Below are 26142 nucleotides of genomic sequence, written 5' to 3'. Positions count from 1 at the left end.
AGAAATAGACAGCTGGATTCTTCTAATCTTTTTCAGTGCAATAAACACAGATCTGATTACACACTCTTGCAATGAGAAAAAGAAATGAAACAAAATCAGGTATTTCATCTGGCATATTGTACAGCGTCTGTCTCTAAAACCTTTGAAAACCCTCTTCACCAAACATTTGACATGTTTGTAATCCTGATCCACTAGGTTAGCAATGCCTCATTCTGTTGTTTCCCATCTACTCACTCTACAGCTAAATACACTCATTATATAGGGTGATCCCAGAGCAGATGGGATTTACATCCAGGACCTTTCCACAATCTCATCAAATCTCCAGCTAAGGTTCAAGATCACACCATAGCAATACAATCAAGCAGAAAAAGAGAAAGCATTCGTGAAATACAATATGATGAAGATCAGCTGAAGAGATAAAAACATGCTGAAATGCTCCAGTATAGCTTTGTACTTATCACAAAGTTTTATTCGAAGTCAAGGTTGAGTTTGCTCCTCTGCAATGTTCCTCTTTCTAGAATTTTATTCAGGAAAATAGATGTTTAGTGCTTTTGTATTTTAAAAAGTCCTTTACTCACATAATGAGTCCTTCTGGGCACAATTCCCAGAACAGTTAAACACAGCTACCATCAGGTTTTACATTAAAGAGAAAGTGGGGAGATCGTTTAACTATTACTGTCAAACATGACATTTACCCATATTGTTGATTTTACACTCTCTACAGTCTGACAACAGCAAAATTAATATTTGTGGCAGCCTGCTCTGAGCAATTGACGTACTACTTGGAGCTCAGGAGGTTAGGTTGTTTGCTGAGAAATTATATGTACGGTAGTTGTACAAATACAGAAACAATGGGTTAGACACTCAGTTGATGTAAATCAGTAGAGCTCCGTTGAAGTCAATGTTGATTTCCACTAGCTAAACATCTGGCTGTATCAGTCCAATTGTCACCTGAGATGCATGTGTGTGGAATTCCCATTTAAGTCTTAGGGGATGACTGGGCCAAATCTGGGTTGTTAGCCACAATTTTAACTAGTTTAACACAATAATACATGGGATAAACAATGATTTTATTGAGAATGGCTTGCAATCTCCCTTCATTAAGTGATGCAATGACAATGCTATCATTAATTGCATGGCTGCAATTATAGGTGCCCATAGACCATCAGGGTTGGAAGGGACCTCAGGAGGTCATCTAGTCCAACCCCTGCTCAAAGCAGGACCAATCCCCAGACAGATTTTTGCCCCAAACAGCCCTCTCAAGGATTGAACTCACAACCCTGGGTTTAGCAGGCCAATGCTCAAACCATTGAGCTATCCCTTGCCATAAGCAATCAAGGTGCATATGGGTCAGAACCACAAGTGGCGGACCTCTGGGTATGTATAAAAATAGATATAGCCTTATTACATACAACATGTGAATCACAGACCATTGGGATACTATGGTTGCTATAATCAAGAATCCTGGATAAACCAACAGAGCCTATTTATATCTTCTCTGCAAAGAACCTGATTTCACCAATGATCAAAACTTAAAAAAAAAAAAAGGATGACCTATTACAGAGGTTTGCAAAAAAATCTACTGTGACATTACAAGTGAGTGGGATGTGGATGAAGCTTGAGAGATTATCTTATTTTTACTAAGTCTGAGTCTTAATGCCAGAAACATTTCATATTTTATTTTACTATTATGGGCCAAAATAAATGTTACATATTTTATCAACACTGACATTTATAGGCACCAAAATCCTAACGGTTTAAAAGAGTGCAGACATGAAGAACAAGTGGATAAATTAATACAGAGATGTTAATATTGCACTATTAAAATATTGACCAACAACTTCAGGCTTTAGTTGAAAGAATTTCTGACATTTTTAACCTTTAAATGAAAAATGTGTGTATATATGTGTGTGCACATGCACACAGGGGGGAGAAAGAAATCTGTATTGATGACAGGAACTTAGGAATTACCAGAACAGATCAGACCGAAGGTCCATCTTGTCCAATATATTGTCTTCAACACGTGCCAGCACCAGATGCTGCCTAGCAAGATTTTAAAAATGTAGTATTTCATTTTAACTCAGCATTGGTAATTAGAAATGTGAGCTTCTCCACTGCAATCCACGACTAATTCATTCAATGTTGAGAAACCAATTGGGAGTTGAAAAAGCAGGAAAGCATGTACTTCTTTTCCAATCTAGGAATAAAAACAATGCGGGAGAAGATGAGATCTACCATTTCTAAACACTTGCTGGACATGGGAATAGATTTTCAAAGGTATTTAGGCACCTAAAGATGAAGATAGGCGTCTTGTGACCATAGCAACCAGAAACAATCCACTAATTACAGTTAATGCTTCCTTTGTTTAATGATTCTATTAGGTTAAAATGCAAAGCATGTTTTGATTAACAACCTTTTTTCCCCCCACATGCCCTCGAATTTAAGGTAGTTTTATGTAATTAATCAACAATTTTAAAAGGCTGCTTTTGTGCATTTTTAATGAATTCCAATTTTCTGCCAAAAACTTTTATCAAATCACCACTAAATTATCTTCATCTACAAAACAGGAAATGTGTCATTCACCATTTTCTAATATAATATTGTAGCAATTAAGGAGCTGAATAAATATGCTAACCTATATAATTGCTTAAATAAACATCTATCGATATAGCATATTCTGGTTAGCAAAAAGAAGTACAAAATTTAGTTTAAAGGCTGTATTTAGTTGCAAGCGGACACATTTTAATGGTTATACCAACCAATGAGAATTAAACTTTCTTTAGGAAAAAACAGAGGTTACAGGAAGTTTCTGATGCAAGTTCCAATAAATAATCACAAATAATGTTTGGATAAAAAGTTCTGATTTGGTCTCTATGGGCTGCCAGGGGGATTTACAAAAGACACAAAGGGCAGTAAGGTGCCCAGCTCCCGCTGAAAGTCAGCGGAAGTCGCACACCTACCTCCCATGTATACCTTTGACAATCTCCCTCTGAAACCAACAAGCCACTGGATGTCTGCTTTCCAGAATATACTGTATATAATCCCTGCAGGCAACTTTTATGAAACTGAAGTGTGCAAGTACTACTGGAATGCTTGACAGATGAAGTGGTGATAATGAACCACCCCCTTTTCCTGTGGCAAGGCACGCAGCCTGCCTTGTCTGCTAGAGGAAAGAATGGAAATAAGACTTTGCCACTGTAATGCACTGGATAATTATACTTGTCAAGAAGGTTCATACTGTTTGAATGCTACTTGAAACTGAACTTGTATTTCTAGTTATTATCCTGATTTTTCTGGTGCCTCCAATATCAACTCTTTTAAATCACATTAGCCTGAAATGGCTCCAGGACTGAGTCCAGATGTGACTTTTTCATTGTTGTTGTGGAAAAAATCAGCCTGATTTTTCAAAACCACTATTGTGTGTGTGTGTGTAACTGCATGACCACAATGGAACCTATTCTGTGATTGTACTAAATATTGTGCACACCCAGATAGGTAGTGATCTCTGTACCTCTTTGCAGCGATGTGCACATAAAGTAGGTACACAGTTGTACACTCACAATTAAAAAACAGGCTGAAACTGGTTTTAATGTTGCAGTCTCCCCATTTTTGGAGAGAAAAAATGAGGGAAAAAAAGTTTCAAAATGTTATTGATTGGGGTTTAGATGGCATGATGGGATGTATAGTGGAAGGAGAGAGATATGGATAGAATTTTATAAGCTACCTATTCATCCCTACTTGGAAAAGATAGATGCAAGAAAAAAAGCTGATTACTCATGGAACACCCCAGCTATTCAGACAGAACATCAAACACAGATGAATGATTGTCTTGTACAGAGCTCCAAGCGAGTTAGCAAAAGCTTGGTCAAAAGTGACATAGAGGAAATAAACCCTTCATCAAGGAACACCTGCTTTTTTAACCACTGAAAATGAGTTGGAGTGCACTTTGCCCTGGAAGACGACTTTACTGGAGTGGGTTGATGGGAAGGTAGAAATCAGAGTTTTGAACATATTGGGGAACATATTTTGTAGCAAGGCCTGGATAATGATTAGTAACATCATGACAATTTTGGAACTTTTGGGCCAGATCCTCACTTGGTATAAATTGGCTCATCCCTCTTGCCTTCAATGGAGCTGGACCTATTTACACCAGCTGAGGACGTCGCTGCTCCCTGCCATCCTCCTGTTTTCCAAAAATACTAGCTCCCTGATGCTGCTGAGTCATCCATGACTGGAACAAGGCTAGAGGTATTTTATTCTCAATACATCTCCATGCCACTTGACTGCTCATGCTGATCTTTTAAAAAGCCTTTAAAAGACACAGGCACAATGCACAAAAGCAGATGCCCTTTTCCATTACCAAAGCACCATCATATTTTCTTATACTATTCCACCTACGGAGGGATACATTTTCATTTCTTTTGGTGATTGCTTCATTTGAGTAGCAGAATGCTTTTTTTGTACTTCACAAAGAAGGTCTATTTTAATCAGCTATGTCTCAAGCTCCTCATTTGTGGCACAGCTTATTCTCACTAGGGTGTCAATCAAACTCTTGAATACCAGTTAATACAATGCCCTGAACAAATCTATTGGAGCTATTCAAAAAATGTTGACAATAACAAGCTTTCAGACCGGGAAAAAGTTTGAAGATGAGTGAAAACTGCATCTCTCACGAATTCAATTGTTAAGTGCCATTAGTCATGATAAACAGTTCTTCTTCAGTCCTTTTATCTCTGAGTTCACACCTGAAATGCAGTCATAAAACTCCCTAAACTAATATGATCCCACTTTCCTGACTTGAGCTTCATTCGGATCAGAACTAAACTATGCCAACAAATACAAAGAAACATTTGATGCAGTATGCAGAGCTTATTGTTAAGAAATTCAACCTGAATTGAGGAATTGGTGTGCGCTCATCTTCACAAATAGGAAATGAAAAAAAAGCCATCTGAGCTATACAAAAGCATCTGCCACTGTAAAAGAAATTACTTTAAAGTATCCTAGGCACTACAGCAACTCCTTACTTCCATGGACTCTCTTCAGTAACCATCATCGAGTGCATACTGTCTTGTCATGTCTTCATTCTGTTCATTACTGTTTCCTGTGCTTGTTATGTGGGCCCATTTTAACCACTTATTATTCCTTTGTTGTTGTTAAGGGAGAATCTGAAGTGATGTCCACTATTTATTTTAGTTTCTATATTTGTAGTTTTAAAATATTCAAAAATAAATTTTAAAGGGATAAGTAGCTTTAGAAAAGTCTTATCTTGCTGGCTGGATCCTTTGGGTCAGACCTTCATCTTGGGTAGATCAAGCCCAGTGGAGCTATGGTGATGTGGCTCTTTGTCTTTAGCAGGTCATAAAAAAACAAGTTCACATCCCACAGCAGCAACGCTCCTCTACTTGGATAAAATGATCATTTTACATTGTCATTAGTGACATGATAAATGGGCTGATGAAGGGCAGGGGGTGAGAAGAAACTTATTATGTGTCATCATCACCACCCTAGAACGTGCTTTCAATTCTGAATTTAGTACTGTGTCATAGTAACTTTAACAACTGACATTCTGGATCAGTGCCAAAGTAGCTACCTAAAACCACTAAACAGTGGCCTAATGAAGATGATGCCATGGAGCCATAATTTAATGCTTTTTACTTTTTTTTGTTTGAAATGTCTGCAAGAATAACCTAGCTAGAACAGAATCAAATCATTGATCACCAGGGTTCAGATTCACCCCAAAGACCCCCTGCCCTGGTCACAGAGATTAAATAATCAGTGGTGGAATGCTGTTCTGTGTTTGCCTTCATGCCCAGCCTAAATATGATTTATAGGTGGCAATAATATTAATTTACATTTACAGATAATTTACTTCCTTCTCTAGGACAATGCCAGGCCTAATCTGTGTATTTTAAAAAAATCAATCCCAATCTACTAATGGTTTATAAACATAACAGATAAAATAGATTGCTATTGGAACATGGGCATACCAATTTCTTATTAATGAAACTGACATAAGATACATCTCTCTGTCACATACACACTTGTGCAAATATGTAACTGTTACTGTCTGTGTTTATTTTTGGAAAGCCATCACTTTATATACCCAGTAGCCTGTAGGGTTGTGCTTTAGCATCTGCTGGCTCAGTATATTTGATCAAATTTTAGTGCAATATATTCAAGTGAAGAGAGCACCTTGAGGTGTTCAGAGGCACACTAAAAAATTACTCTTATCTTCTTGTTGCTGTGGGTTATGAACTATAGCATCCTCAGACTGTTAGAACAAAATCTCGTGCCACGCTAACATGTTTACTCAATATATACTGGGATTTTCTTCTCTTCTTGCAGCAAATATGAGAGATCTTAAAAGTGTTAGTTTATTTATGGAAAAACAATGGGTTGATCGAGCAGATGTACAATGGCATTTTATATGTTCTCACCCTCGGGCATCTGAATGGCCGGTCATGCTGCGTGCCAAAAGCAATAGCTAGTTTAGGAGAGTTCTGAGGATATTCTCCCCTGGGAAAATTTTTAGGTATGAAACAAAATCATGAATTCTTTCCTACTTGAAACTTTTTTTTTAATAAAATGTTCAAAAAGCAGTCTGTTTACTTTTGTTTGATTTATATTATATTTTAAAAGCTTTTCAGTTGAAAATGCAACATAGACTACATTGCATTAAGAGTAAAAGAATATGTAACTATACCCTGTAACTCTGTCACCACAATCTGACCAGCTGTGAGGCGAAAAGGGAATAAACCCTTTCCTTTTGATTCTGCTGGTTTAAAGTTCCTGATTACAAAGAGCAGTGCTCACAAGCACCCCATACAATCTGGCTGAGTGCGGATATTAACTGTTTTGGTCACAACGTTCAATGCAGCTGCACAGGCATCGGACTGGGGAAGAAATGTGATGGTACTTTACTAAAGCTCCTATACAAATCACATAATCTAGTCTTACAACCTCATGGATAATTTTTCTGTATATTCCATTTATGAGAAGGCTGATTTAATTCAGGACTGACTGCTAATAAAATGGAGACATAGACTTTCCTAGAAGCAGGGGCGGTGGCATTTAAATTCAAGAAGAGGGAACAACATTTTTATTGTTTCAACAAAGAGGGCTTCATATTGAAGATTCCTACACAGAACAAACTTTATATGAAGTATTTGTTATAGTCAGCTTTCCGGTAACTTTTTCAGCCATTTGGTCTTTGATTTCTTAGCTTACATGTAATCTTATTTATTCCTTTCATTAATATTTATTATTTGTATTATTGTAGCACCTATGGGCCCAAGTCCCCGACTAGGACGCCATTATTCTGGGCACTATACAAAACCAGTATTCCATTTCTGCTTTTGACATTAATTTTTTCCGAGTTCAGTGCTTTAGCAAGAAGACCAAATTCTGCTCTCAATTACACCAGTGTAAACCCAGAGAAACTCAGTGGTACTCATAAGTCAATGGAGTTATTCAGACTGGAAGCTCTTCCAGGCAGGAACTGTCTTTGTATGTACTTGTACAGTGCCAAACAGTGGGGGCCTGCTCCATCACTGGAGCACCTAGGTGCTATTGCAATACAAATAATAAATACAACTACTACTTTGGATTTACACCAGCCTAACTGCAAGCAGAGTTTGAACTAGAGGGCTTGATTCTATGCTGAGTTACACCAGCATTAATCAGGGTTAACTCCCTGTACTGCAAATCCCAGCCTGAAACTAAGGAGATTATTTAAAATCTTATGAATTTTGGATTCTTTTTATTTGTCTTTTAGGTTTTGAACCTTTGAAGTGCATGCTTTCAACCTTGTCTCTGCAGCCTCTAGGGCTAGAAACATTTTTTTTTTAAATGAAAGCTGAGAGACTCTCAAATGCAGGAGCTGGTCCTTTTAGAAAAACTCCAACTATCACTAGACACATGATAAAATCATGAGAGTTGGGCAACACTGAACTCCAAAGAAGTCAATGCAGTGAAACTAGTGTCAAATGAGTAAGCGAGACACAGATAAGACCACAGTCTCTAACTATATCAAGTGTCTGTATCAGTCTACGATATCAGAAGCCTTTCCAGCTCTTTGCTATGTACCCAGCTGCTGCATGGGTAAGTTCATTTCCTTTGCTAGCCAATTTGTATTGTGCTAGGAATTTGCAACAAACATCTTACTTAGCATTATGGATACAGGTCTCCAGAGAGGCTTACTTTGATGGGGCATTCAGAAATGACATTTCCACCTGTCAGGTCTCCTTTCCATCATTTGTTAACATGGTCTGTCTTGCACAAACATGCTAAGATACTTGCTGAGTTTATATTGTTTCATCCCAGTAGATATTTTCTGTAGATCTGCTTCTGTTTTAGTATTGTACAAGAGGTTCTATAGCTAGCACACAATCTTCTGGGGCTAAGGGGAAGACTAGCCTGTTCCTCTTCAGCATAAAGGGTTATTGTTGAATAATAGCTGTTGCAAAGGTGGGAAACTGTAAATTTTAATCAATTCTATACATTCCTTTTCCAGGCCATATTCTGTCTAGGGAGAAGCATACAGCAAGATAAACGAAAGGTATTCCTTGCTTAGCAAAGGAGACAAATTCAAAGCAATACAGGTCTTATGCCAATGATAATCTATTTAGTAATTTGCAAGAAAAGACAAAAAAAGGCTTTCCTTCATATAAACCCACTTCATTTACAGTGTGGTATAAAAAGGCCACGGAGCTTAGCCAGTGATGGGCTATCAATATTTTGACAAGAGTTGCCCACAAATATTTTCCGCTTTATCCAAGATAAACCCTATAAGCGTATATGCTGCAGAGACCAAGAGCAAGAGGCTAAAAAAATTATTAATTTGTTCCCCATTTAAACAAACATTCTTATGATCAAGACCCAGGATGGTGGATAACCCATTTGGCCTCACAGATTGTAAGCTTTTGGATGGGAAGAGGGCAGGGGGTGGTCTCCTATTATGTGTTTCTACAGAGCTAGTCCTATGGGGTGCTGATCTGGTTTATGTCCAAAGTCCTGACTGTAATGCATATATTACATAATAAATTAATAATGTGCTGAATATATTTAGACTGCCATTCGCATATCACAGTCAAGATGTCAGAGGAGTCTGGAGGTCTCCTTACCTGGGAACATTTTGAAAACACTTGGCCTTTTGGAACCTGCTGGTCCTTTGCAAAGACAAAGGTTGCTCTTCAGAAATATTTATATGAATTTCAGGGCTGTCATTTCTGTCCAGGATGATTTAGCAGTCTCCAGACAGGAGAATGAACTCCATCAGAGCACTCCATCCTCTCTTCAGCTTCCGGACAACATTTTAACAAGGGGCTCCCAGGAGCCCCCCGACTCCACTTCAGCACACTATCAGCCTTGGTTAGAATCTTAAAATCACAGTTCAACAACCCTCTAATTTGCCCATTGTTCAGGGTCTCCTAATTTGTAAAAGTTGGATGCTACTATAGCACTTTTCATAAGCAATGACACTGTAGGTGACCTTGATTCATGGCATATTTAAGTTATCTGAGAGCAAGGGGGCCAGTTTTCTGTGAATATTTTGTAGAACACAACTAGAAGTCCATTTTCTCCAGGGTGAGTGCGCTGGTTTTTTTTTTTTTTTGGCAGGTTTGGGGTGTGTGGAGGGTGTAATGGATTTTGTTATTTTTCTAGCACTGTTAATTGCAGTATGTGCATGTACTGTTTCAGACCTGCTAGACTTTTTAATGGTTCTGAGATTCAGCATAGAATTTTTGACAGCATTCCTTCAATTAGTCATTAATTTTATTCTGACAGTTTGCTGTTTCTTTTCTTTCTTTTCATTTGCACAGTGAAAATGTTGATTTTTCTCTCCTTGCTCTTTTACCATTTTTTCCAGTGATCCTCTCACCCTTTATGATCACAGTTTCTGGAGAACTCTCAGCAGGCATAGTCTTTCTTTCAAACACTGATGGTGCCTTTCTTTTGTGTTTAGTTTTCCTCTGGATTGTAATACGTGAGCTAGTATTATTTTAGTGGGGCAGCATGCTACTCACATGCCTGTCAATGTGCATTCAGTTCTTATATTCATTTTCAAACAAATGTTCTTCCTCTCTTTGCAAAATGAGCTATGGCCCATCTTCTGTATGTAAGTTTAAATAGGTCCTGTTCCTATAATGTGTGTGGAATGGCTAACAGTCATTGTAGTATCTTTGGATTCAGCTAAAACCCAACAGTTTTCTCATACAAACAAGCTTTGTAAACAAGCTCCACTTTTGGGGGCTTTGTCAGAGTTCTGGAGCCATCTTGGAATCAAAAGGGCATGATCAAATAAAATACTTGAGGTCTATTTACTGAATTACTTTTGGTTAGCTTTTCTCTGGAGACACCAGTAATACATCTGATGTGGCGGGTGAAAAGTGCACTCTCTCTCCAGAGAATATGTTAAATTTAGTTCTGTCTATACATAGTTTCTTAAGCATTTATGTGGTTATTTTTTCAGGCCAGCCTGGCAAATGGTGCCCTAGTGCTAAAGTCACCTCCTAGAAGCAGGTAGGTTGGCTGCTGGAGGCTAGTTTTGTGATTGTCTTATAAAAGGGGGAATGTCCTGCTTTGGGTCACATGCTGTTGCTAGGATTATTTTAGCTCCCCATCAGTGTCACACACCTCTTCTCACTGTCATATACATGTTCCTCAGCCAGAAAGAACACAGGGTTTTCATTTAAAATGGACAGGAAAGAAAACACCTGACCCCTCAAGCAAAAATACAAATGAGTTGATAGAAAGAGCCTGCACAGACGTTCTAAAGTAAATGCCCTGTCCTTTTCAGATAGTCTTTCCAGAATCCTGTTTCTATTTCATTTAAAAGCTCAGAAATGAAACTGGTAAAGTCATTAATATTAAATTGCAGTGTCAGAAAATTCTTTAATCCATATACTTAAAATGGGATTGACTAATAATTGGATTTAGAAAAAAGTCAATGATCCAAAATATGAAACCTATTCAGCAATCCCTACGATAATACCAAAAATTAATGGTGACAGATAATCCTTCATTCAATGCTGCACTGCAGCATATATCTAACTTGAAAAATTCTGACGAAACAGTTGTTGAGAACACCATACTTATGTCTTAATTGCTCAAAAGACACCAACATTCCATTTTGGGTAAAGTTGTACCATTAAACAAATATCCATCACCTTGATTGATCGGTCCTTCAGCCCCCATATAGATTGCACTGATCACAACACGTCTTCCATTCTTCTCGTATCCTGGTCTTCCTTCTCCATGTGTGGTCATGTTTCGCTGCTGTACAACATTGCTCGTAGTATTGTTGATTTGAAGAGGCTGGCACATGTTGCCTTGTTGATTTTTCCTTGGAGAATATCCTTGATAGAACAGAATGCACACCAACCTGGTTACTTTCTTCACAAGAGTTTACTTTCCTGATTGTTAACGTTAATTAACAATAATGTTAATGGGCATGTTAATTTTTGGCCCAAATAAACATATTACTCAACTTCTTCTATTTGTTCTCCCTTGATTGTTATTTGGGCTTTTGGCAAAGTATCAGACCACATACATTTAGTTTTGCAGCAGTTAGTTTTCAGTCCAACTTGGCTGCTTTTTGTATTGAGTTCTCGCAGCATTTTCTGCAGTTCGATAGTATTTTTGGCGATCAACACAATATCATCCACGAATCTGAGATGGTTTAACTGCTTTCCGTTGATGTTGCTTCCACCCTTCAAATTCATATGCCTCATTACCATTTCGATGCAGGCTGTGAAGAGTTCCAGTGAAACTGTCTCTCCTTGTTTCATACCTTTGTTAACTGGGATGCGAAGAGGGGTATTAAATAAAGTTATATCTGTATTGCAGTCAGAATTTGCTTCTTTTAATAGTTTGATTTAGTTTGTGTTGATACCCTACTTTGAAAGAGCTTTCAACACTGCATTGATCTCTACACTGTCTAATGCTTTTTCATAGTTGATGAAGGCAATACATAAAGAGAATTCGTATTCCCTTGAGCATTCCAATAGCTGGTTTATAGTGAAAATATGGTCCATTGTGCTGAAATTCCTTTGAAAGTCTGCCTGCCCTCTCGGCTGATGCTCGTCCAGACTCTGTGAGAGTCAGTTTATTATTTTGGTGAACAGCTTGTAGACATGTGAGAACAGGCATATTGGACGATAGTTCTTAGATTTTCACAATCTCCCTTCTTGTACAGCAGAATAGTGTTGGACTCCTTCCAGCCAGATGGTATCTTCTGCATTTCCAAGTAATGGCTAAACCTCTGAGCAAACCTCCCAGAGGTCTTGGCCTCTAGCTCTGCAGGCCTGTGCCAGCTGACTTGGGCTCACAGAGCTTGGGTTAAGGGCAGGGCTGGCTCCAGCTTTTTTGCCGCCCCAGGTGGCAAAGAAAAAAAAAAGAGAGAGAAACTCAATTGAGCTGCCACTGAATTGCTGAAGAGGAGGGAAGGAGTGAATGACCCGCTGCTGAATTGCTGCCGCAGACCCGGACGTGCCGCCCCAACAATGGACGGACATGCTGCCCCTTTCCATTGGTCACTCCAGGCACCTGCTTCCTTTGCTGATGCCTGGAGCCTGCCCTGGTTAAGGGGCTGTTTAATTGCGGTGTAGACAATTTAGCTCAAGCTGCAGCCCGAGCTCTAGGACTCTCCCACCTTGCAGGGTCCTAGAGCCTGGGCTGAAGGCTGACCCCAAAAGTCTAAACTGCAATTAATGAATAAATAAATAAATAATGCTTCGTAAAGGATGCTTCATTCTTTTTGAGTTAGTTTGTAATTCATACTTTATGTTGTTATCCTGTCACTCAGTATTTCATGTTACACAGATGAAAGTCAAAGCAGGCAGCTGTACAGCAATTGTTCTTTTTTACTGCAATTATAATAAATGCTGCGAAGAAGAACATTGCTGATCAATAGTGGAGTGCTACTGCTCTCCCTAGCCACTGGGCTTATCTTTTCCTCTCTCCAAACAACAGGCTTAGCATACAAATGTGATACAATTCTCTGCTAGAAAAAATCATTCTGAAATATGTCACAGTAGAATTTTGGGGTCCTGAAATACAGTTATGCCATGTTGCTTGACAGCTTCCTGCAACATGTCAAAGAGGCAACCGTCTGACTGTAAAGCTCTGCAGTGATATATAGAGCTATTTTTTAATCATTAAACCAGTGAAAAATAGTAGCATTTCTAGGATTTCTAGTAGGTACTATTCATGAGTTCTCTGTTAGTTCTATATGATACTATTTATATCTATATGATATATTATGATAACCCATATATCAGTTAATGAAAGTATTTCTTTACTGCTCAGATTTAAAAACAAACAAGCAAATTCACCCCTCCCCCTGCCCCCCTGTGACTTGCTGGGAGTAAAAGAGACTATCTCTAAAGATTGAAGGAAAAGATTTTCTATTAGGATGTGGCTATGGTACACTGTAGATATATTGAATTAACAATATATATTTATTTATAAGGTGCTCATATTTGAAGCCCACTAGGCTCCTAAAAAGTAGGTACAAGAATTAGAAAAAGGTAAGAATTTAATATGAACTGATCTCTTATGTTTTGTATAAAAATCTTGCCTTCCCCAAATGCACACAACTCAAGAAAACCTGACATCTTAGCTGTGATGTCCCTTTCGTATGACTCCAAAAAACAAGAGCACTAAGAACATACTGACATTTTGTTCATGCCTTACCTGTCTATTATTCTTTGTCTGACTTGTCTATTTAGCACAATATTGAGATACCCTTAGTCAAGTGGAGTAACACCTTACCAGGAAACCTATGCCAATGTGGAGGTGAGGAAGCAGTTCATCCTCAATATCATTGCTCAGAGTCCAGCTAGGACACAGTCTGGGCACTTTGGGTATGTCTAAACTGCAATCAAAGGTCTAACTGCAGCATGTGAAGACATACCTGAGCTAGCTTTGACCCAGTTGGCTTGAATAATAATAGCCATGAAGCTGTGACAGCACCTGCCTAATACCCTGGGTACGTACTATAGAGGCTATCCTGTGCTGCCACAGCTTCATTGCTATTGTTATTTGAGACAGCTGGATTGAAGCTAGCTCAGGTACATAACTGAGCTTAAACTCAGCATGTAATTAAATTAGTCCCTTTGGAATTGGTTCAACTACAGACTTAAGGTAAAGCAGACTAAGGAGAATAGATCTCTCCATCCAACTAATATTGCCAATTTGTGTAAATGGAAGTCTTTTTAATTGGCAAAATGTACTCACATTCTGATTTTTATCCTCTCTGCTGCTCCGCTAGCTTTTATTTTAGTCAAACAGAAAGGACAAAGTGTTTTCACCAAAGAGAGAGAAAGATTTGGATTAAGGAGGTAGGAGGAAGAGAGAGAAAAAGGTTTGCATTGCTTGTTAAGAACAGCACATAAAACCAAAAATCACCACCATACTTTGCACTAATTAATACTCTTTGGAAATCTTAGGCTAGATGCCAGTAACAAGAGGACTTGTCTACATTGGCCAATGATACAAAAATAACAGTTAAAATTCCCACCATTGCCATCACTGATTCAACTTTGCATGTGAAACACCGGTAAAAAAAAACAAAACAAAAACAAAAAAACAGCCTGGTGTCCGATCAACAATTGTGCTCCCACCTCTGATAGGGACTAGAGGAACAAAACTGGCGGCAGCAACAGTGAGAAAGCTTCTGCAAAACATGACAAGCATAGACAAGAATTTTGTGTGTGCAGATGCTGAACTAACCTCTCACCATAAGAGGTGGCTCCTCCAGGCTAGGACTGAAACATAATCGGCACAGAACTGCAGGCAAGCATTTACCGCTGCTGTCTATGCTGTTATATCTAATCTATGGATAAATAAAGAGCTTAAATATCCAGAGCTGTCAAATTTGCATCTTTCATTAGCATGAAATTCACTTAAAAATACAACAGTTTACCATTAATGTTCTTTCAGGTTCCATTAAGACTGGGTTACAACTGTTTCCTTTATTGTAGGTTTCATAACATAATTCATATAGAAACCAAAACTCCAGTATCTACATTAGCAGTGTCACAATAAGGTCAAAAAGTAGTTTACAATTCTTTCTTTTTTAGCGTTTTCAACTTGTAATAAGTATTCTATTAATATGAAAACTATTTGGGTGTGGAGGAAAAAGACTAGAGCTGTTGGAAACTTTTTAATTAAACATTTCTGTATCAAACTGTGCAGTTTCAGTGACACAAACATTTCAAAAAGACAGATTGATTTGGACGGCAGTTTCAATGAGGCAGTTTCTCAGGTCCAGAGCGGACTTTCTGGAGAGCAAGTGTGCAAGCCTGCCTAACCATTTTGATTAGAATATGGATATTTTGACAAAATTTCAGTTTGTGGAAACATTGAAAGGTTTTAATTCAATTATGGAGGGAAAAGAAAAGTTTGAACCTCAAAATTTGTCAGAGGGAATTGTCACCTTCCAGCCAGCTCTATAAAAGATCTTGGGTGAAATTTTGGCCCTACTGAAATCAATGTGAGTTTTGCCATTGACTTCAGTAGAACTAGAATTTCACCCCTTAGTTTGATATGCACAGACCCTGATATTTTAAACTTTACTTGACAAAAGCAAGTAATATAAAGGAATCTAAGTACGTAATTATCTTTTACATTTTTTAAAGTTAGCTGTGTGCTGGTGAAAAGTAACAAATTGATGATGACTAAGTAATCCTTAGAACATGTGTAGCATGGGCAGTGGCAGTATATGGCTCTGATCCTGCAAAGACTTATGCATATGCTTAACTCTACATATATGAATAACCTCACGGACACCAAGGAAGAAAGATAATCTTGCGGCTAATGCAGCGGGATGGGATTCAGGATGTCTGACTTCAATTCCTGGTTCTGCCAGAGACTGCCTGCTAGAATTTGGGCTAATCACTTAGGCCCAGATATTTCAAGCTAGTAAAAAGTGTTGCTGCACTGTGTTTCAATACTTAACTGATGTAGGAGCCTAAATGTCATTTTCAAACGGGGTCTAGATACTTTAGAGTCAAATCCTATTGAAAAGCTGAGCACAGGAATATCTAAATATCTTAAAAAATCTGGGCCCTGATCTCTGTGCTTCAGTTCCCCAACTATAAAATGGGAGTAACAGCACTTCCTTTCTCCCACCCTTTGTCTGTCTTGTCTACTTAGATTACAAGCTTTTGGGGGCAGGGACTGTTTTTTCCACTATATGTTCACTCAGAACCTAGCACAGTGGGGCTCTGCTCTTGGTTTGGGTATCTACGTGCTACTGGAATGCAAATGATTAACAATGATAGTGCCAACTGTAATAGCAGTTTTCCACATAAGTTTCTGCCTTTTATGTCATGCCGCTATCTACATATATTGACCAGATTTAGCCATAAGGATATTTGTGCTCTGATTCTAGTATACCAAAACACATGGAAAGGGAGCTAGTGCATACATACAATTTTCATACTTACACTATTTAAAACCCAAACTGGGTTAAGGAACAGTTATTATTTTTAAAATGAGCAGTAAGTATTTGACTAGAGAAATTGATTCTCCTAAAATGAGAAGCATCTCCAAAGATATTTTAATGAATGGGTTTAACTTCCACGATCCAGGGAGCCATTTGTCAACTGCCATGTCGCAAACTAACTCTTATAAAATAATAGCTTGAAATTTTACTCCTGTGACATTTTCTAAAATTAAAGTATTTCTTCATGGCAAGAGCTTCTAGATATTAATGAACAGTTGAATAGCTAGCAATAAAATAATAATCTGTTAGAAGACTTAGATTTGTCTCAATCTAACTTGTCATAAGGAACACTACCAAATGAAAAGCAATGTCCTAACATTATCTCCCTCCTTAGAGATTGATTTTAAGTGGATACAGTTGATTGGAAGTATTTTTAATGTTCACCATTTCAAATGTCCTTTCTAGGGCAGCAGTTTTCAACCTGTGGTCCATGAACCCTTGGGGGTTTGCAGACTATGTCTAAGATTTCCAAAAGTGTCCTCACTTCGATTTGAAAATTTTTAGGTGTCCGCAAATGAAAATGGTTGAAAGCTACTGTTCCAGGGCAACTTTTCTCTTTGCTTTATTTTCTGAGTTCTCACCTCAGACTCAACTCTTAGATGAGCAGCAATTAGATTGATTCTCTAAAACAAGAGTCCAGCATATTCATAATAATGCCAAAGGATAAAATTCATGGCCTAAGTGTAAAATAATACTATGGCTTCCAGCTGAAGATCTCAAAGCAGTTTCAAACATTAGTCAATTGCAACACTAGCACAATATCCCTATGAAGCATGTATTATCTTCATTTTTAAATGAGGGGATTAAATGACTGACTCATGATTGTAACAGCACAAGGAATAAAACCCAGGTCTCCTTATATGCTTTCATCCCTAGAAGAGATATGTATAATAAATCCTTCAGAATGTAGTTCCTAACTACTCGATTATTCATTCCTTTCTCTGTGACCTTGCCCTGGTAGTTGCAATCAGATCTGTCCCAAGGACAGAGCTACTTAGCTCTTACACTGATTTTGGGCCACATCTGTACATCAATCCATTGCCCATGACCCTGTTTGTGGGCAACACACCTTTGTTATCCCTATGTGCATTACATTTCTGAAACCCACTGCAGAAGTCTTCTCTTCAGCATGCATGTTTGCTGACAGTGATGCAATCTCCTAAAAGTATGTGATGGCTGTGTGAAGATAGCCTTCAGGAAAAGGTACTAGGAGGAGGACGACAACATCTTGAATAGCACCAGGACCTATTCTGAAAAGCAACAGTGCCAGAATAAACTCAGGTCACTCCCTCTACAGCCAGCTAGTGTGTGACTCCAACCACATACACTGAATGCTTATGAATACATAAGCAGCTACATTCTGAACAACCTTCAACTGATGGAGCGCCCCTAAGGATAGCCCTAGTGAGAGAGAGAGAGAGAGAGAGAATTACAGTAACCAAACCTTGTGATCATGAGGACATGTGTTTCTGCTAAAAGGTCAAAACAGGCTACGCACGGCGCATGATCAAGTTCCACAAACAAAAACAAAACACCTTTGTAGCTGGGTTAGCACATCTAACTTAATGAGATGTACAGAAATCATGAACTTGTCTTTTCAATAAAACTAGACTCTTCTCCTAACATTTACTAACTGAACAGTGCCACATTTTCTCTGCAAAAAGCTGGCAATGTTCCTACCTAATCTCCAGAGGATCTTCAACCGGATACAAACATAAGATAAAGAGAAATCATTGTAAGTGATGGAACCTGGATCCTGAAAATCACCATTGTTCTGAGAGATATTTATTGCCCTGCAGTGTGAATACGATTAAACAGCACAGATTCATATGAAAATACACTCCTTTCCTTTAGGAATCTTGAGGCTCTCAGACTGCAGAACCTTTACGGCTCAGCAAAGGCATTTATTGACAGAAGTGGCAAGCACTGTTAAAAAAAAATTACAAATGGATTATTTGCCTCACTGTTTCACAGTGGAAAAGGGGACAGATGCCAGAAGCAGACGTACAGTTCCCAGGAGAAGAAGAGACGCTGAAGGAAATCAGAAACAAGCTAGAATTAGCGAATGCTCAGTCAGAATATGTTCTGAATGAGAATCAAAAAGACACTAGAGCCAGACAGAATCCATCACTGAGTCCAGGTGCTCATGGAGACTGGAAACCTTTAGCAGGCATAGTTAAAAACCTTATTAGAAAATTGCAAAGATACCAGAGAAATGGAGAAAGCTCTTTTTGAATTTTGAGAGAGTTTAAGTCTGATGAGAGGTCCCAGACTAACAGGGATCCCTGGGGTGAATAAACAGAGAACTTCAACAACATGATTCTGAGCTAGCTCAGTGATGAAGCACAAAGCTAAATTGAATGTGGTGCAGGGCTAGTGACAATGGAAGACAGAGTGGTTTAGAATTTTATAAACTGGTTTCAGAAACATGTTATATAAAGACCGGGACAGAAGAGGAATTTTAGTCTATTTATAAAGAGAGAAATAAAGTAACTAGGTTTAACAAGATTGAGGGAACAGTGAGTTGAGGTAAGTGAGAGGGCATTGGTATGAGTGTGATCAAATAAAAACTGTTATTGCACTTATGGATAGTGACTTACTGTACCTGTGCCTCAGTTTCCTCATCAGTATAATTGGGCTAATATCAGTTCCCCATTTCTCGTGGGTGTTCAGCAGATTAAATCATTAGATATTTGTAAACCTGTTTGGTACCATCATATGAAAGATGATATTGAAGTACAAATTGTTATTAATTATCATTATTACTGAAGATTTGTTCCATTTGCTTCACTAGTAATCCACACATCTGATTCCTTAGTGGGATAAATTGCTGAGTCTTACAGTTTATCCACTTGGGAACCAGATTCTCTCTCTATAAAACAGAGTTCCCTTCTATTATACATTAAATATTCATGGCAAAAAATCAATTTTGCTCTGTTAGATAGCTGCATATTTTCTTATACTGTGAGCATTTCATGCTTTCTCTCCTGGTAATCATGGGTCCCATCAGTAAGCTGCATTGAGTCAAGCCTCATCTTTGCACCAAACCATCTCAGACTCCTAGGCAGAAAGACTTTCATCAAATTAGGTCAAATCAATTAAATTTACATTTATGTTAGGACCTAAGACATGCACAAACACACACACTGTCATACAATCTTCTCTTGTCTATGCTGGGCCAGCAGAATTCAAGCTCTCTAAAGGGTTTAATCGATCAGTTGTCAACCTGAGTGTTCAGGATCTGATAGAAAAACATTGCTCCTTGAGAAAATGGGGAAAAAAATGTTTCCTAGTAGAAATAATGACTGTTTAGTTACACAGGTATTCATTCTTTCCCCAATATTCCCTTATGGAAAAGACCTACAAAACCCAATAAGATTTGACAGAAATGACTGCAAAAGGCTGTTGGAGCCAGATCCTCAGCTGGTGTAAACTGGAATAGCACTATCTGTCAATGGAGCTACGCCAATTTAAACCAGCTGGTAGAGATCTGCTCATAGAATTCAGTAGAGAAGGATATCTTTTCTATATGCTTTTGGAGTACCCTCTAGAATTCTACCTCAGGAATATAATTCATTATTCAATCGTATATGATATTTTTAAAAAATACCACAGAAACCCCAACACCCAAACCAAAATAATCCACTATGGAAACATTTCCTCTCTCTGTTCCACTCCTTGGGACTTTTTCAAAAGGGGAGCATGTGACTGACGTACACATAAAAGTTATACAGCCTGCTCACTCTCTGTATAGATATGCACATATATACACGTCTACTTGCTCTTATCGAGTGTGCCCCTGATCCTGCGAAGTAGAAAGAGCTTCCAGGACTAATCTCAATAGCAGTGAAGGGTTCTGTGTGTTGTCTATAAAACACACACAGACTGATACATAGGTTGTACTATAAGCTTATATTACCTATTTTAAATATAATTACATTTCAAAAGATGCCAATAATTCCTATTTAGAACCTCCAAGAAAAGGCAGAATCTTAAATCCTCCGACCACACAACAGCTTAATAATCTTCTGCAAATACATCTCTTTGCTGCATTGCCATCACATGTAGTGTCACAATCACAGAACTGCAACTGTACTGCATGACTACTCAGCGTACTGTCATTGGGCAATTGGAGTTAATTAGCCAAAACCTACAGCTATTTCTTTGTACAGATAATTCTAGCTCTTATTAAGCTGACCACCATGTTTGAAAATTAAGTTTCCCCCTTCTAAAGAGGCAAATTAATGACAGTTGAACTAAAGCAGGACAACACATTAACTGTTTGTAAAGCACTATGAAGATGAAAAGCACTCTCTGGGTGCTAATTATTATTACTACTGCATTACATGCGATAACCTAAGAACATCCTACTGACATCATTCAAAGGCCTCTCCTGTACAAGCCTCTCAAGCATAAAAAGGTGACTTTTGGTTAATTTTTATTTTGCACTGTTATGGATAGAAAGCTGACAGCCTCATTATGCTTGTACATGCTGCAGAAAGATGTCCATTGTCTGAGTGACAGTCTTTTCAAGAAAGAGATGACAGGTGTCTTTTGGCCTTTTATTCCATAGACCCAGTCACAAAATTAAACTGCTTTGGAAATGCCTCAACAGTGAGTGTGCTTGTTCAGCAGACACTCTGATAAGCTTATCAAGCTGGATCAGCCACTGCGAGGAGGATTTATTTCACATGAACGAAAAATCGCCTTATGGTCTTTCTTTACTGTAATTAATTCTCACTTTAACATCTCTAAGTCTAGGGTTGGATTTCCATTTGCAGCTTTCATTTTGGGGATTAGGTGCACTGAAACAGCCCATACCAAGGAGTTAAACTAAAGGGTTCTCTTCCTACTGACATACTGCGTGACCTAGATAATCACTTTATCTCTTAGTTCCTCATTTTACGCTCTAAGTGGGTATAATACCACCATTAAATACACTGCAAGGCTCATTTATTTTAATAGCACTTAGAGACACGTAGATGAATGATGATATATCAGAACAATGTTTTAGGATATTATTAATACAGAAAGGCTAGTTGTTTTGTTAACTGTCCTGTATAAGCAACTGATGACAGATGTGTGTGTGTGTGCATACATATACACACACACACACGTATTATATCTTTCTATTACAAAAGGTCTGTTACACAAACTGACATCCAATTTAGAAAAAAAATGATGAAACAATATGAAATCTTTCCAAAGGAAATCAATCTGGTCAAAATCTTTTTGCACTGAGAACCTAATTGTCAACCAAACTTGGCACACTAGAACAAATTTATTATTTTCTGACTATCTTTCTAATTGCTTTGATTTCCTTTGTATTAGTTCTCTGTCCTTACTTGTTTTTACAACTCATCTCAGTTTAGTATCATCTAATTACTTTAAATTATTCCCTGTTCTAGGTCATTAACAACAAAGATGTTAAATAAGATCAAGCCTTTCATCTTGTGTTGCAATGCTGTCTAAAAAAGAGCAATTAAATTTGCCTGGGAAGATTACAACTTCGTAAAAAAAGTTATTATGAATCAAACTCAAATCCCAGTCTTTGGGGGTATTCAAAATCAATATGTAGACTTTTGGGGCTTGGAGCTATCTATAGCACTGCTACATGGAGCAAACAAAAACAGAGCAAGAAGAGTTTGAAAAAATCAGTGATGAGGCTCTTATAATTGATATTCATACAAGGAAAAAACCTAAAGTTCACCAGAATGCATTCAGAACCTGATGTTAGCAGGCCTCTCAGCCCCATGTCTTATTTGGAGATTTATCCTTTAAAAATGTTTGGATGCGGATGGTGGTAGATGTAAATGGGTAAAAATGTAAATAGGTAAAAAAAAAAGAGGTAAAAATGTTTGGATGCAGATGGATTCAGTGGTGGTAGATGCATCAGCCTGTAAACTCTCTACAAATTCTAGGAGACTTTCAATTTAGCACAAGATCGGGGAGATAATGAAAGTTTGGGATTTGCAGAGAACTGTTTTGGTCCTCCCTTAAATTTAGAAGAAATTTAACAATTCCAAAAGTCTCTACAAAATGGAAATAAAAGGACTTTGAGAAATAAGGTACAAGAGAAGTCCCTTTAAATAAAAAACCAACAAAGCAGAAAAAGTTGTGAAATTTTTTAGTTTCTTTTAAAAAACAAAAGACTTCTTGGCAAAAAAATAGTTTATTCATTTTTAAGAATTATGCTTTTCTCTTTGGCATTTGTTTGCATACTAATCACTATTTGCACAGCACATAATATATCTGGTTCCAACTACTGTGCCCCTCCCATTATAAAATCTGAAGTGCACAACTGCAACAGAATAAAAATAGCAAACATACAGCATGTATGATGAGTTAAGTCCTGATCTAAAGCCATTGAAGTCTATGGGAGTCTTTCTATGTTGTTTAATCAGCTTTTGGTTAGGACCTTTACTTAAGTAAAGTCAAAGTCAACAAATTTCCAGGGCCATCTCAGTTTGAAAATTTATACGTGAATGATTATGAATGAATGCATATGAATTATCAGCTGTATCAGACCAGTTGTCCATCTAGTATTTTACCTTGTTTCTGACAGTAGCCAGTACCAAATGCTTCAAGGGAAGGTGCAAAACAACACATAGTGGATAATTATTGAGGAATCTGCCCAGCGGGGAAGTTTCTAACCTTCATCAATAAATGGTTGGTTTATGTGGTGTAAAAGGAGAATTTATAGCCTTTGCCAATTTTTGTCCTCTCTGAATTGAGCTATGGATCATTTCAATACCATATTAATATTTACTTCTTTTCAAATCCTGCTAAGTTCTAGGACTCAGTATCTTGTGGCAATGAGTTCCACAGATTAATGATTTATTGTAAGAAAATATTTCCTTTTATCAGTTTTAAACACGTTGCCTTTCAATTTCACTGGATGTCTCCTTGTTCTTGTTTTATGAGTAAACTGACATACCCAATTTATTTTATACCTTTCAGTATTTGATATACCTCTGTCATATGCTCTTTTATTTATTTATTCATTTCCTCTCTAAGCTAAAAAGAGACCTAATCTTAATCTTTTCAATATTTTCTCATACAAAAGTCTCTCCCATCCATTTCTCCTCCCATCTCTGGATCATCTCTGATATTAGCTTTAATTTTTTTGAGACGGGGAATCCAGAACTGTACATAGTACTCCAAGTTAGGATGCACCATTGATATTATATAATGGCATTATATTTTCAGTATTATTTTCTCTCTCATTCTTTCTACTTCCGAAAATTTGGTTTACTCATTTGACCACAACTGCACAAGCAGAAGTTTTCACTGAGCTCTCCACCATGACACCCATGTCTTTTTCTTGAGTTGATACAGCTAATTTTTAATCCAGCACTGTGTATACCAGTAGTTCAAATTCTCTCTTTCCATTTGCATTATCTTGCATTTGCCAGCATTGAATGTCATTTACCATTGTGCTGCCAATTCAGCTAGCTTTGTTATATTATATGAGAATTGGAAAAGCTACAGAAAAGGACAAGAAAATGATTAGGGGTATGGAACAGTTTCCATATGAGGAGAGATTAATAAGACTGGGACTTTTCAATTTGGAAAAGGAGGATATGATAGAGTTCTAGAAAATCATGACTGGTGTGGAGAAAGTAAATATGAGAATGAGAAAATTCCTTAACGCAAGAGCTAAGGGTCACCAAATGAAAGCAATAGGCAGCATGTTTCAAACAAACAAAAGGAAGCATTTCGTCACACAACACACAGTCAACCTGTGGAACCTTTTGCCAGAGAATGTTGTGAAGGCCAAGACTATAATAGGGTTCATAAAAGAACTAGATACATTCATGGAGGACAGGTCCATCAATGGCTATTAGTCAAGATCGGCAGAGAAGGTGTCCCTAGCTTCTGTTTGCAAGAGGCTGGAAGTGGGTAGCAGGGGATGGATCACTTGATGATTACCTGTTCTATTCATTCCCTCTGGGGCACCTGGCATTGGCCACTGTCGGAAGTCAGGATACTGGGCTAGATGGACCTTTGGTCTGACTCAGTACGGCTGTTCTTATGTCCCTTCAGTCTGTCCCCCCACACCCGCTTTGCTAGTCTTTACTAACCTACACATAACATGAAGATATATGCAAGTTTTCCCATCTTGCTGTATAGCATTTTTTCCAGCTTGCTAATAAATATATTCAATAACATCCATCTTAGTGTAGATCTCTGGAGCCCTCCATTGGTCAATGTGGTACCCACTGTTAGCCTTACATTTCAACAGAGTATAGTGACACTAGGCCAAATGTTGTTGTCATTTACTCCAGTTCAGTCCTACTGAGTTCAATAGGGTTGAATTCAGTAACACTAGAGAGGCTCAACTGAGATTAGAGTTTGGTCATAGCAAACATTTGAGGAGAGCTCACTAGCAGATTCCGGAATACAAAAGCACATTAATTAAGCTAAAATAATTTTTTTTAAATAATGCAAAAAAGGAAAGATTGTCCTAACCCTGGAAGTAAAAATACCATCCACATCGCAGAAGGGAAATCATGGAACAGAAAAAGTGTTGTGGCATTCCATGAATCAGTTATTTCTACTTTGCCAAATATGCACATGTGATGGTGAAGCCAGGTGGGTAAACTAATTCCAATTATTAGTAAAACAAACCACACTGGGAAGGAGGAGTTCAAAGCAAATGACACATCAAATGAAAATAATGTCAACTTGGGATGAAAAAAATTAAATAAAATGAGCAAATTATACTCACATAATCAATGTATTTAGGAACATATATATGTTTGTAAAGTAATAAAGAGCAAGATGAATGAGAGCTAAGTAGGTCCAAGTGTTTTTAACTATTTATAAGGGAGGGAGTGGAACCCAGTGGTTAAATCACAGGACTGAGAGTCTAGACACCTGGATTCTCTGCTCTCAGCTCTACCACTGACTTTCTGTGCAACTGTGGGCAATATGCTAATTTTTCTGTGTTTCAGCACTCCCAATCTGTGTCATAGAGATGATTCTATTTACCTTATTTGCAGGGAGGAGGAGGAGGAGAGAAATAATGTCTGTGAAGCATTTTGAGGTGGAAAGTGCTGTATTTGCAAATTTTGATTATCAAATGGTTCTCACCCCACAACTAAACAAAAAAGCCCACACAATGTGATTAAACTATTACATAGGAATCCAAAGCTATGACAGAAAAACACATGTTTAAAAGTCTCTTAATGAGATAATGAAACAAAATGATTAAGAGTCCATTGTTCTCCGTGTCACTTCAATGCAGATCCAGTGGAGAGGAAGCTTAAGATTGATTCCTAAGGTAGAAAGATATAATAAAAAACTACAATTACACTAGTTAGAAAAAGGAAGTGATGAAAAAAGTATATATTTATAAGCTTTGGATCCCTACAAATTAGGCTGATTTCCCTCATCCCTGACCATTGATCTACGAAGATTATACTTATGCCTGTGAGGGCTGCCACCACTTGAAGACCCAAAACAGCCTGTGAACAGAAAGCTGCTAGGATTTTGATGAATCTGTCATAGTACATAATAAGAACATAGAATGGCTATATTTGGTGAAACCAATGGTCAGTCTAGCCCAGTGTCCTATCTTCCAACAATGGCCGATGCCAGATGCTTCAGAGAGAATAAGCAGAACATGG

The 26142-nt window shown here is 37.9% G+C and overlaps 2 protein-coding genes across 7 annotated transcripts in view; one reads left to right on the top strand and one right to left on the bottom strand.

The window, feature by feature from the left end:
• PHACTR1 (phosphatase and actin regulator 1) overlaps positions 1 to 26142 on the bottom strand; it is a 460275-nt gene that overhangs the window by 347381 nt on the left and 86752 nt on the right. The window lies entirely within an intron of this gene.
• GFOD1 (glucose-fructose oxidoreductase domain containing 1) overlaps positions 1 to 26142 on the top strand; it is a 541281-nt gene that overhangs the window by 514207 nt on the left and 932 nt on the right. The gene's annotated exons all lie outside the window — the stretch shown is intronic.

The sequence above is a fragment of the Gopherus flavomarginatus genome, chromosome 2 (genome assembly GCF_025201925.1).
Source record: "Gopherus flavomarginatus isolate rGopFla2 chromosome 2, rGopFla2.mat.asm, whole genome shotgun sequence".
In the NCBI taxonomy this organism is placed as follows: domain Eukaryota; kingdom Metazoa; phylum Chordata; order Testudines; family Testudinidae; genus Gopherus; species Gopherus flavomarginatus.
The sequence above is the reverse complement of the archived record's forward strand: the minus strand, read 5'-3'. Positions and strand labels throughout refer to the sequence as shown.